The sequence below is a fragment of the Alligator mississippiensis genome, chromosome 3 (assembly GCF_030867095.1).
Source record: "Alligator mississippiensis isolate rAllMis1 chromosome 3, rAllMis1, whole genome shotgun sequence".
Classification (NCBI taxonomy): domain Eukaryota; kingdom Metazoa; phylum Chordata; order Crocodylia; family Alligatoridae; genus Alligator; species Alligator mississippiensis.
The window spans coordinates 237,297,982-237,311,521 of NC_081826.1; the positions used below are offsets into that span (position 1 = coordinate 237,297,982).

Sequence of the window (13,540 nt, forward strand, 5' to 3'; positions counted from 1 at the left end):
ACAGCATCACACATACTGATGTAAATAATAATGATAAACAGTATGAGGATCATATTCCAAACAATGGCATTAGTACAACAATACATGACCATGCTCTAATACCATCTAGATAAATTATCTCTCTGGAATATTCTTTTACCAAGCACTCACATGAAAACACCAGTTGTTATTTAAATTACATTCAATAGGTTTATTTTCTTGATAACCACTAGACAGCTATACTGGACAGTTGGTCACTACATATATATATAATGACCTATATATAGTGATGGTCACTATATATGTATAATCTTCTTTTCCTTCCATTTTTTAACTGTGTTTTTAATGATCTTATAACAAAGTAATATGTCACAACTGAATATACAAGGTTATTAATTCTATTCCAAGATGCTGGGGTATTTATAAACCACTTACACTTCAGTGATGTTATGAGAATTCCTCAGTAAATTAGTGTCTATGTGTTTAATTCCTTTCTCTTTAAAATTAGTTGATATTAATTCATTTTCAGTGTAACTTCATCCACTGAAATTGAGTTACACCAAGCATGAATTTAGCCCATATCTTGCACCTAACATTTATGACTGTAATATTTTTCATCCAAGCATTTCAAAGTGTTTTACAGAAGCAGGGCTAATGCTATTATCTCTTTTTTATAAGTGAAGAAACTGAGATGCAGAAAGGTGAAGTGATCTGGCCAACATCAGACAGTTGGTAAGTGACAGAGTTAAAAATATAATATTTTCTCCTAACATATATAATGGACTAGAGTGCAGTCATAATGAATGAGCCATTTTCCCAATACACACTATTAAGCACATATTTAAATAAACAGTCAAGAGAGAAATTAGGGAAAAATAATATTAAGGCATATTTTCCAGTACTAGTGGTAGGCACAATAAAACCAGCTATCATGATTTTTATAATTATTTCTTTATATAGAAAAATTATAATTATATATATAATTTTTCTACATAACAAAAACAATAAAAATCATGATAGCTATTTTTATTGTGCCTACCACTAGTAGAACCGTAGAAACATAAAAAAATGAGGGTTGGAAGTGACCTCAAGAGGTCATCTAGTCCACCCCCCACTCAAAGCAGGACCATCTTTAATTAGATCAATCCAGCCAGGTCTTTGTCTAGCCAGACCTTAACCACCAAGGATGGAGATTCCACCACCTCTCTAGGTAACCTGTTCCAGTGCTTCACCACCCTCCTAGTGAAAAAGATTTTCCTAATATCCAACCTAAACCTCCCTTGCTACAACTTAAGACCATTGGTCCTTGCTCTGTCATCTGTCACCACTCAGAACAGTCTAACACCATCCTCTTTGGAAGCCCTCTTCAAGGCTGCTATCAAATCCCCTCTTAGTCTTTTCTTCTGGAGACTAAATAAACCCAGTTCCCTCAGCCTCTCCTCATAAGTCATGTGCCCCAGCCCCCAAACCATTTTCATTGCCCTCTGCTGGACTCTCTCCAACTTGTCCACATCCTTTCTATAGTGGGGGGCCCAAAAGTGAGCACAGCATTCCAGATGTAGCCTCACCAGTATAGAATAGAGTAGAATTATTACTTCCCTTGATCTTCTGGCAATGCTTCTATTAATGCAGCCCAGGATGCTGTTAGCCTTCTTGGCAACAAGGGCACACTGTTGACTCATATCCATCTTGTTGTTCACTGTAACCCCCAGGTCCTTTTCTGCAGAATTACTGCCACCCAGTCAGCGCACAGCCTGTACTGGTGCATGGGATTCTTCTGTCCTAAGTGCAGGACTTTTCACTTGTCCTTGTTGAACCTCATAAAATTTCTTTTGGCCCAATCCTCTAATTTGTCTAGGTCACTCTGAATCCTAGCCCTACCCTCTAGTGTATCTCCTACACTCCCCAGTTTGGTGTCATCCATGAACTTGCTAAGGGTGCAATCCATCCTATCTTCCAGATTGTTAATGAAGATATTGAACAAAACTGGCTCCAGGACCAACCCCTGGGGCACTTCAATTGATACTGGCTGCCTGCTAGATAATGAGCCGTTGTTGAGTCCGATACTTCAGCCAGCTTTCTATCCACCTTACAGACCATTCATCCAACCTGGACTTCTTCAGATTGATTGCAAGAATGCTGTGAGAGATGGTATCAAAAACCTTGCTAAAGTCAAGGTATATTAACTCCACTACATTCACAGAGTTAGTCATCGCATCATAAAAGGCAATCAGGATGGCCAGACAGCCAACAGTTAGTGAATCCATACTGACTGTTCCTAATCACCTTTGTCTCTTCCAAGTGCTTTGACGTGGATTATTTGAATACCTGCTCCATGATTTTTTGAGGACTGAGGCGAGGCTGACTAGTCTGTAGTTCCTTGGATCCTCCTTCTTCCCTTTTTTAAAGATAAGCACCATTTTTGCCCTTTTATAATCACCTGGGACCTGCCCAATCACCATGAATTTTAAAAAATAATAGTCACTTAACCAGCAGCTCTGCAATCACATGAGCCACCTCCCTCAGCACCCTCAGATGCATCGCCTCTGGCCCCATGGACTTGTATATGTCCAGCTTTTCCAAATAGTCCCTAATCTGTTCTTTCACCACTAAGGGCTGCTCACCTCCTCCCCAAACTGTGCTGCCTGTAGCAGTAGTCTGGGAACTGACCTTTCCTGTGAAGACTGACGCAAAGAAGGCATTGAGCACTTCAGCCTCTTCTGTATCCTCTGTCACAAGATTGCCTCCCCCATTCAGTGAGGGATCCACACTTTCCCTGACCCTGCTCTTGTTACTGACACTTGTAGAAACCCTTCTTCTTACCTTTCACATTCCTTGCTAGCTGCAACTCCATTGCACTTTGACCTTCCTGACTTCATCCCTGCATGCCTGAGCAATGCTTTTATATTGCTTCTAAGTTGTTTGTCCAAGTTTCCATTTCTTGTACATTTCTTTTTTGAGTTTAAACTCACTGAAGAGTTTTCTGCTAAGCCAAGCTGGTCACTTGCCACTTTTTCTATTCTTCCTTCATGTCAGGATGGTTTGTTCCTGTGCCCTCAGTAAGGTTTCGTTAAAAAACCTTTCCCACTCAGCTGCCTCCCAGGAGATCCTACCCATCAGTTCCCTGAGGGAGTCAATGTTTGCTTTTCTGAAGTCCAGGCTCCTTACTCTGCTGCTGTTCTCTCTCTCTCTCTGATTTGTATATTTTTCCATATATATTTGTTTTATATAAAATATATAAAGAAAATATATAGGTATAGTTTCTTTGGTTGCATGTATTTATATATAAGTACCTATTATTGTATCAATGGGCCCAGTCAGTATCCTATGATGCTAAAGATTAATAACATGCATTCCCTGTCCCAGAAACCTCCCAATCTAGACAAACAAAAAAACCCTTTTTTTTTGATGGGTAATGGGGGTGATGATAATGTGTTGTATTTTTTTAAAATAAGTAACAGACTCAATTTCTTTCCAGCTTTAAGAGAAATCTTTAGCTACAGTAATAGATTTCACAGGATATAGAAATAGCATCTGCCACTTGATGTACAAACAGATATGTGCTTCCTAAAGACTATTTCCTTTTTCCCTTAGAGGCCTCTATCTGAGCAATGACCAGGCCTAATCTGTCAAAGTTGATGGTTACTGACAGGATTATTTCCTATGCTGATATTGCCTCAGGTGAGTTTGTGCTGGAGATATATGGATCATGACTTCAGGAGAAGGTATCAAGTCTCTCATAGAATGCTGCTGAAGTGTTTTGCTATGCCACCATTTTAGATACCAAAAAGTACATTTCATTCAAATGTACATTCAGATATCGTAAGAAACACATTCTCTTTCTTTTTGTAACTCTGGATAAGAGTACATTTAATTTAGATGAGTAGATAATCTGTAACCTCTTCAGTTCCCACTTCCTGTGACTTCTACACTTCATTCACCACAAAGAATGCATTTATATCTTTGCAAGGCCATTTAGTGGTTGATGTAAAATATTAATTGCTATTATTGAGGAAGAAAAGAAATCTTAGAAGAAACAGACTCCTCTAGTTCAAGCTGTTATTATGATAGACTTTGAAGTAAGAAGTACTGGGATGGTTTTAATGGAGTTATGACAATTTTTAACACCTGAAGATCTGTCTCTGAATGTAAGTTGCTACTATAATACTCAGTGCTTTTGCTTAGAAGTTCTTATTGGTCACCTCATTGCCAATTGACTGCATTTCTCTCTCTACACACTCCCTGAATCCTATCATCCATCCAATTGAAGTGCTGAGTGTCAGCATGGCAGTCTACTTGCTTTGGGTCTCTGGCACTCATTGAGCAATTTTTTATGTCATCCAATAGGAGGCAATGGTACCTATGTAAATTTACCATTGAATGCCAATATAATATTGTTATTCTAGGAGTTAGGTGAAACTTCAGTGAATGTGACAGCTGTCCTTCTTTAAGGGTAAATGTTTAAAAAAATCAATTCAGCTCCTCTGCAGAATAGGTCCATGAAAGAATAAAAGTGCCTGAAACACAGAACTCAAAGCTGGAGTAAGAATAGAGCTATGCTGTCTCAGAAATTTTCCCTGAGGTGAGAATGCAAATGTAGGGAGCTTTGGAAGACCACCTAAATATAACAAGAAGTCAGCAAAGAAAAAAAAAAACTTTGAGCTTTGGCACAGAGCGCTACTTAAAACAAGTCTTGGAACTATGAATAAAGAAAGTGCACCCTGCTGTTTGATTCCTACTGCTTTCCTACTGCATTCAGGGAAATGGGTCTTTGTCCACTCTTTATAAATAGACGAAATTGCACCAAGACAGACACAGACTCTAGTAATGCGTTTCCTTTCACAACTCACAAGATCCTGAAAACTGGCTACCCACAAAGGTAAAAAAGAATAACACTGGTTTTCTAATGAGTACAGCTGTTCATTATATACTAAACAAGCTTCTGAATGCTGAAGGTAGAGAGGTAACTTCTCATGGTATGACTTCTTATATAGAAATACCCCAAGTCATTCATGGCTTTCTAGGTCCAAGCTGCATCTTGAATTTCAACCCCAAATCAGCTAAGCTGGGGGGTTTTTTCACATCAATCACACTTTACAGTCTTCTCCCTGGAAAAAGGTACTTAGCCCTTTGTAAGTACTACACCCAACTATATCTATTGATTAAACAACAAGGCACAGAAAACTCACATTTGAGACATGACTCATCTTGATTATCCTTTGGTGAGGTGCAACAACATAAAATGAATATGAATGTCTCTTCTCTTAAAAAACTGTACATAGACAAAGAAAAGAAACAAAGATACTTGCAATTCAGGAGTCATTACATGCAGATCTCTAATCATGACGAAATAAATGCTCACAGAAATTAAATGCACAAGGTCAATGAATTAGAACATTTGCTACATTTGCTGATTGGCAGGCTACAGGAAAATAAAGAGTATTTCTACTTTTTCTCCACTACTTATCCTTTTAAAGGGAAAAATGCAGAATATAGTCATTTAGATATTTAAAAAAAACACAATTTAACTCAACAAGTTACAGGATTCAAGGTTTTGTAAAACACAAGGGTATATTATATTTTACTCTAATGTATTAATATTGCACCTAATAACTTCAGTTGTTCCAAGCACAGAGCTTGTTTTGAAGTCAAGGTATCTACTGTACAAGGCAGGATCCAGTGTAAGTTAATTTAGGTTTCAAATAATGTATTGAATACATGACAGTACAGGGGACTTGGTCATCTTATTTCAGCTGACTAGTTGGTACAATGCTGTAAGGAAAGTCTCCCCACTGGTTAGGGCACTAGCCTGGAATTTGGGAGACTTCTGGTCAACTCTCTGCTATACCACACATCCCTGTTTGAATTTGAGAGGCCATTTCATCTCTGAACCTCAGCTCACCTGCTGTAAAGCAGAAATAGCATTACTTTTGTATCTCACAGGGGTTTATGAAGGTAAATCTATTAAAGATTATAAAGTATACAGAAGCCATATAAAGTACCTAGTAAGCACTCCACAGTCTCAAGCAGGCAAGTGGGCAAAATTTTAATTTACTTAAGTAAGTGTTAAATATCCAATTGAGAGATAGGGCCATATACATGGTTATCAGTTAATGTCAATCTACTTTGAATTATGTCTTGGAAAGAGTCAAAACATACATATTTCAAGTCTAAGGTGAGAAAAAAGTAGATGCTGTGTTAGCCATATCTGCTTTTACAAGGTGTGAGGGAAGGTAGGACACTTTCTTGAGATGCCGTTATCAGTGTATCATAGAAAGTTTGGTGTTTGCACATAAAGAAATCAGACAGACAATCAGACATACAGATAATGCTATTTTTTCAGCTCTCCTGTGAAATATGAATTTTCATTTCCACCTGGGAGAAATTTTACAAGCTTTGCACTCTCCTAGGCCTAAGGAAAGGCTTGTGTGCCTGAAAGCTTGCAAATAATTATTTTTGCAACTATCTAGTTGGTCTAATAAAAATTACCACCTCTGCAAGACTTCTGATTTTTTTCAGATATATTTTATCCGATCAGTGGCGTTTGATTTCTTCTTCAGAGCACTGAAATTCTCCCTTTAGGGTTGTCCTCTCACCCAGTTAATTTATAGGCACTTTGCCATTGATTGTGCTAAGTTCAATCAAATGAGGAGGCTGGCAACCAACACCCAGGAAAAAGCTAATCTCCTCAATGGTTACTTTGCATCAGTTTTCCACCAGCCCAAGGGGGCCACCCTACCTGACAAGACACAGGACTACGAGGGTACGGGTGACCATACACCTACATTTAGTGAAGACCTTGTGAGGGAACACCTTAAGAGGCTGGACATCCATAAGTCAGCGGGCCCTGATGGAATGTACCGAAGAGGGCTAAAAGAGTTGGCCGACATCATAGCTCAACCATTGCCGAGGATATTTGAGAACTTGTGGCACTCAGGAGAAGTTTCTGAAGACTAGAAGGGGTGCCTATCTTCAAGAAAGGAAGGAAAGGAAGATACAGGGAGCTACAGGCCAATCAGTTTGACCTCAATCCCTGGTAAGATCTTGGAAAAAATTATCAAAGAATCCATTAACAGGCTGACATTGGCTGTCTCTCAGAAGGTGCCATTCTGAGAGACAGCCAACATGGCTGCATTTTGGGTAGGTTGTGCCTGACCAAGTGATGCATCACCTAGACAGGGGGGAGATGTTGATGTATTTACTTGGATTTCAAAAAAGCCTTTGACTTGGTCTCCCATGATATCCTCATGGCAAAACTGGGGAACTGTGGCCTTGACAACCGTACGGTCTGATGGCTCGGGATCTGGCTCTGTGGTCGGACCCAGAGAATGATTGTTGATGGAACTGAGTCAGCATGGTGCCTGGTGACCAGTGACATCCCTCAGGGTTCAGCACTCAAACCGGTACTCTTTAATATATTCATTAACTATCTGCATTCAGGTGTCAGAAATGGACTGGTTAAGTTCATGGATGACACCAAACTATGGGGAAGCATGGTTACACTGGAGGAGAGGGTGGGGATCCAGGCTGACCTGGATAGCCTTGCAAGGTGGGCATATACAAGCAGGATGACCTTCAACATAGAGAAATGCAAGGTGCTCCACCTCAGGAGGAAAAGCCCACATCATACCTATAGGCTCAGCAGTACTTCACTCACTAGTACTACATCTGAAAGAGACTTGGGGGTCATAACTGACCACAGAATGAATATGAGCCACCAATGTGATGCCATAGCCAGCAAAGCAAATAAAACTCTGCCTTATATCTACCAATGCATCTCAAACAAGACCCAAGATGCCATTCTCCTGCTTTATTTAGGCGTGGTGAGAACACAGCTGGAGTACTGCATCCAACTCTGGGCTCCACACTTTAAAAAGGATGTGGAGAAACTTGAGAGAGTTCAGAGGAGAGCCACACGCATGATAAGAGGTCAAGAGAGCAGGCCATATGAGGAGAGGCTGAGAGGCACGGGAAAAGCGTAGGCTCAGGGGGAACTTGGTGGCAGCCTATAAGTATATCAAGGGTGTACATCAGGACCTGGGAGAAAGTCTGTTCACCAGGGCTCTGCTAGAGAAAACAAGGTCCAACGGTCACAAACTGCTGGAAAGCCATTTTAGACTGGACACAAAGAAGAACTTTTTTACTGTCCGAGTCTCCTGAGTCTGGAATAGATCCCCCCAGAAGTGGTACAAGCACCTACTCTGGACACATTCAAATGTGTTTGGATTATTATCTTGCTGGGGTCCTCTGACCCCAGCTGATTTCCTGCCCTTGGGCAGGGGGCTGGATCAGATGATCTTGCAAGCTCCCTTCCAGCCCTAATGTCTATGAAATCTCTGAAATTCAGATTTAGAGCATTTAGGTCCAAACCATGAGTAACCGGTCTGCCATGGAAGATCCTTCATGCCACTCCTTTATTGTATCTTATCATTTGGCCCTTAGGTAATTTACTGCACAGTAAGCTAGGGTATGAGTTGTAGATCTCTTCTGTACTAACTCCATATGTAGATAACATTAGTATAATCAAAATGGAAGATAGCTTATTTTATTTTCAATGACATACACCAACTGAAAGACTGAAAACTGAAAGTTTTGTTGCTTACAATCAAAAGATGGTACGGTGGAGGATCTGACAAGGTACTTCATGCTCTTTAAACTCCTGCCATTAAACACCACAGGTGAGAATATGGGTGACACAAACCTGGCAAAATCAGCTTTACATCATCTCAGGATTCCCCTGGGTCAAAGGGAGAGCAATCCTCAGCTGCTCCTTTACAGCAGCTTTCAACAATGAAAATCAACCTGGGTCAGGGCCTACGGTAAAGCCCTAGACTTTTGAGGCTAGATTCATTAAAGGGTCGGCATAAATTCTGGAAAGCCTGCCTCTCCCCACAGTGGAAGGAGACATCCTGATGCAGGAAGCTACAATTTATATTTATCTACACTCTTGGGATGAACTGAGCCCTTTGACTCTATTTCCCATTCTCATGAATTCCCAGTACAATTCATCCTTCTACAACAACACAACACTTTTTATGCTACCTAAATTATTCAACTCCTAATAAGATCATGCATCTCTGACCCAGTTAATCTCTAAGGTGCCACCCTACCCTACCTTCCTCCTAATAATCACATTCCATTTGCCACAGGGAGAATATCAGTATATCTGTCACATGTATGTAGCATGTCCTAATGAGTGGTGTTACCATTATATTACAGTAAAGGCACAAAACAAGAGTCAGAGGATTAAAATTCAGATGCTTTCTGTCACACTGGAAGAGAAAAGGTAATTTTCACATGATAGTGGCCAAAATAGAGTCTAATGGTTTCTTCTGAGGCTATACAGCATATAAAGTACTAATTATTTTCATAAGCATCTTAATAGGTTGCTGTGCTTTAAATGTGTATGACCTACATTATCATCCTTCACAGTCAATATGGAGGTAAGTTTCAGACAAATACATAGTTACAGACTTTGCACATAAACAATATTTTCTTAATATTCAAAATATAGCTGTAATTCCAAAGGCATCTCTCTTTTGATTTTCCACGAGAACTCAACAGAACAGTATATAGCCCAAGGAGTGGATAATGGCCTGTGCAGGAGACTTATGTCTTCTAATCTGTGCCTAACTGCAGTAATGGCTCAAGAAACAGAAAAAAAAATGTTTTTACAATTTTATTCTAATGGATGACATAGGAAATAGGTTCTCAGTAAGGGTTCTTGAAGTGTAGCAATAACAGGCCATTCTGAAGCTATTACATTGTTTCTTCTATAACATTGTTGTACAGGAGAGGTTGTGATAATGATCACTGACTTTCAGAATGTTCTCTTGTATAACATATGCACTACAAAATCAAATCCACCTACTCAGTGCAATCTTCAGATGAGATATAGAATGTACCTTATTTTAAACAGAAATGTTACTGTGGGTATTTTTCACTGTAATTGAAAAACCTACTGGGATCTAAGTCTTTGAGTTTTAGATGAATGTCATTAGGTCCAAAAATGATAGTGCCCAAAGATATAAAATAAACCTCTGTATGATTTCTGTTTCTAATATATATCTGGCAGCCATCATCTGTTTCATGTATGAAATGAAACCACTGAAAGCCTTGTGTGTATTTTGACACAAACATACTGGTTTAAAAAACGATGCCTTCAGTCAAAGGATGCTAAAATAGAAAACAATAGTGCCACATAAAAAGGTCTCTGGGTTTTGTCGCATGGATATTGATATGTAACATTAATCTGTGTGGCTTCTCCCAATATAAACTATATAGCAATTCTTTTTTCTTTTCTTTTTTTTTGGGGTGGGGGAAGGGGGTGCTTACCATTACATTTTCAAATGACACAGTCTAGATTGTGACATTATGATTTCCAGAGTCCAGGGGTGTTGGGGCATTACCTCTGGAGAAGTATGACGGGAGATATCAATTTGGGGAATCACCGTGTATCTCTCCCTGCAGCTCTGGAAAGGAAATAGCTCTGTAACTGGTATAACTATACCACTGGGCATACATTGTGAGGAAGAACCAAAAAGATATCTTTCCCTGCCCCATCCTATCCCCCAGGTACTCAGGGGATGCAGTAGCTTTGCAAAGCTTTCCTTTCTGACAATTCTGATACCCATGATAACAATGCATTGGTGCAAAGAAAAATAGACCTGCAATGTTCCTGTAGCTCAGCCCCACCCCTACTCAAGACAGGATCATGCCCCAGCTAAACCATCCCAGATGAATGCAAACTTTAGCGATGAAGGTTCCATACATCTCCAGAATTTTTTTCCAGTCCTTAAGCACTCTCATAGCTAAAAAGTCCTACTTAATAGCTAAACTAACAGGACATCTTGCTTCTTTGTTACATGCCTGCATCGCCGTGATGAGGTGTGATTCATTCCTATTTTTAGAGCTATTACCTAAAAAAGTCACTAAACATAAAGATCTGGTATAGAGTTGTCTAGAGAGGTTAGAATAAAATGGCAGACTCAACATAAAATGAAGCCCAGGCTAGAAGAGCACAAGCTAGTAATTCTGTGATGTAAGTTTAACGCACATATTCATACAGGAGTGTGACAAGCAAATACCTACCCTAAGCAATAAGAGATATAGTGAACATGGGATATAAGCTGTCATTTTGCAGTCTGCTGTGCCAATCAATGTGATTTTGATGTTCAGACACAAAGACCAGAAAAGTAATAGGCCCTTTCCATACCTACTGTCCCTCTTTACACCAACTAAGAGAGCTTTGTACAATTATAGAGCCCTTGATGATATCAACACTTTGGAAGAAACTAAAAAAACCCAAAAGTGACCTTGATGTGTCTGGTAGGATATATCACAAGGGGTATGGACAGACATGAAAAAACAAAAAGCAAAACAGCATTTTACTGGAAGAGGATATACATTAGTTTGACCCAGCTCCTGTCTGTATATAGATTAGGCGCTTCAGCAGGGCTTTTTGGCACTTTTATCTAATAGCTGATTCAATCATTGGTGAGCCAGGTCAAATGAATGCAATGCCTCTTCTGGGTGTGTACTGTGCTTGGAGCAGGGCTGCACCAAGCTGAAAATAAAGCGCTGTTGGGTTGGGGTTTTTTCATGTCTGTAGGCAGCCAAGGAAAAAGAAAAGAATAAATGCAGATTGTAGAGTTGAAGCCACCTGATCACTATGGAGAGAGGGCCAAACTTTTTGACAGGCATGCCAAAAATTAGCTCTGTGCTCCCCCACAACTGCCACTTCAATTCCCTTTTTCTGATCAATCTGCTGCTCTGCTTTCTGCTCTGTACTCTGTGCTCCTCACCCAATCTCCTGCTCTGTTTTCTGCTTCCTGCCCTGTAACCTCTACTTGATCTTTTGTTCTGTTTTCTGCTTCCTGCCCTAACTGTCCCGTACCTGATCCTCCTCGTACCACGCACAGAAACTGCCTCTGCTAATTGTGGCACTTGTGCCACTGGTTGGCCATCTCTATACAAGTGTATGAAGACCTGAAGGGGAGGAATAGGAATAGCTTAGGTTGAGTACATAGAGCTATAACTTGGAATAAGGAGATGAAAATAAGCAAAGAAAAATTTAAGATAGATGTAAAAAAAATCTGTTCCCAATAGTGTGTTTTCTTAAACTTTTAAATTATCTTTCATGGGAAGTCAGAGAAACTGAATTACTTGAATCTCTGGTAAAATAGAATCATAGAATCATAGAAAATTAGGGTTGGAAGGGACCTCAAGAGGTCATCTAGTCCAACCCCCTGTTCAAAGCAGAAACAATCCCAAATAGATCATTCCAGCCAGGGTTTTGTTGAACTGGACCTTAAAAACCTCCAAGGATGGAGATTCCACCACCTCTCTAGGTCAGTGCTTCTCAAACTATCTGATGTGGCAGACCGGCAATTTTTTTTCCAGTAGGCCAGGGACCCGTGCCCGGTTCAGCCGGTGGCAGCAACTGCATGTAACAGCACTACACAAATGCGCGACCGGCTGTTTCTTTCTCTTTCCTCACCTCATGCGACGTGACGTCACCTGGGGTGTTGGAACGTATGAACTGTGGCACTATGACATATCAATGTTATGCTTCTGAAAATACATTTCTTTCTTTCCTGGCAACTCGCTGTGGACCAGCGACCAGCGGCTCGCGGACCGGCAGCAATCCGCAGACCACCACTTTGAGAAGCACTGCTCTAGGTAACCCATTCCAGTGCTTCACCACCCTCCTAGTGAGAAAGTTTTTCCTACTATCCAACGTAAACCTCCCTTGCTGTAACTTGAGACCATTGATCCTTAAAACAGCACTCAAAAAAAACAAATGTGACTATTATCTGAGAGATGTAAAGGATGAGTGAACCTGATTTTTTTTAATCACCTCTCCCTCCAAAGATCCAGTTCTTTAGAGTAATCACTGAAAAGTACTCTGTTTTCATGAATCTGGTAAATTTTAAGGAGAAGTTAGAAAAATTCTGTGTGAAGATAAAAAGGTCTATACCCCTTTTCAAAAGATAATATAGCACATTTGAGATGAGAGAAAAAAAATCTTTATAAAACTTATGTATTTTGTTCTCTCCCAGGTGCACCTCAACACAAAGCAAAGATTGAGAAATTGAAAATTCCTGCACAAGACCTGTCAAGCATATCCAAAATAGTTCTGCATCGTATGGGTTTTAGGGGGCATTGTATGGATTTTAGTTCCTAGGGCACTGTCCTCTTAAAACCTCTACCATGCAGGAAGTTTGGATTTCTTCATGCTGTCCATTTAATGATTATAAGCTTGTAGGCTAAGGATGCCTATATCTAGGAAGCATATAAATAATGATATTTGCCAATTAAACTGAAAGATTTCCAAACAAAAAGGCAGGGATCATTTCTTGTCCTACGTTTGTTCAGTCCTTGTCACAGTAGACCTGTCCGCCATGATTGGGTATCTAAGGGCTACTGGAAGAGAAAGAATATATATTGAAAATGAAATGTTTTTTTCTAAAGGGAATCATCATTTTCCAAGCTCCATTGCTTGAGCTTCTGCACACCACGTACCACCACTGGGACACAAGTCAGTGAGACATAGCACTGG

At 40.0% G+C, this 13,540-nt stretch overlaps 1 long non-coding RNA gene across 1 annotated transcript; it reads left to right on the forward strand.

The window, feature by feature from the left end:
- The first annotated feature begins 653 nt into the window (after nucleotides 1-653).
- LOC132249146 (uncharacterized) lies at nucleotides 654-13,326 on the forward strand. Its single transcript, XR_009460552.1, has 3 exons — nucleotides 654-711; nucleotides 3,574-3,660; nucleotides 13,041-13,326. It is a non-coding gene; the product is annotated as an uncharacterized LOC132249146 (long non-coding RNA).
- The last annotated feature ends 214 nt before the right edge of the window (nucleotides 13,327-13,540 follow it).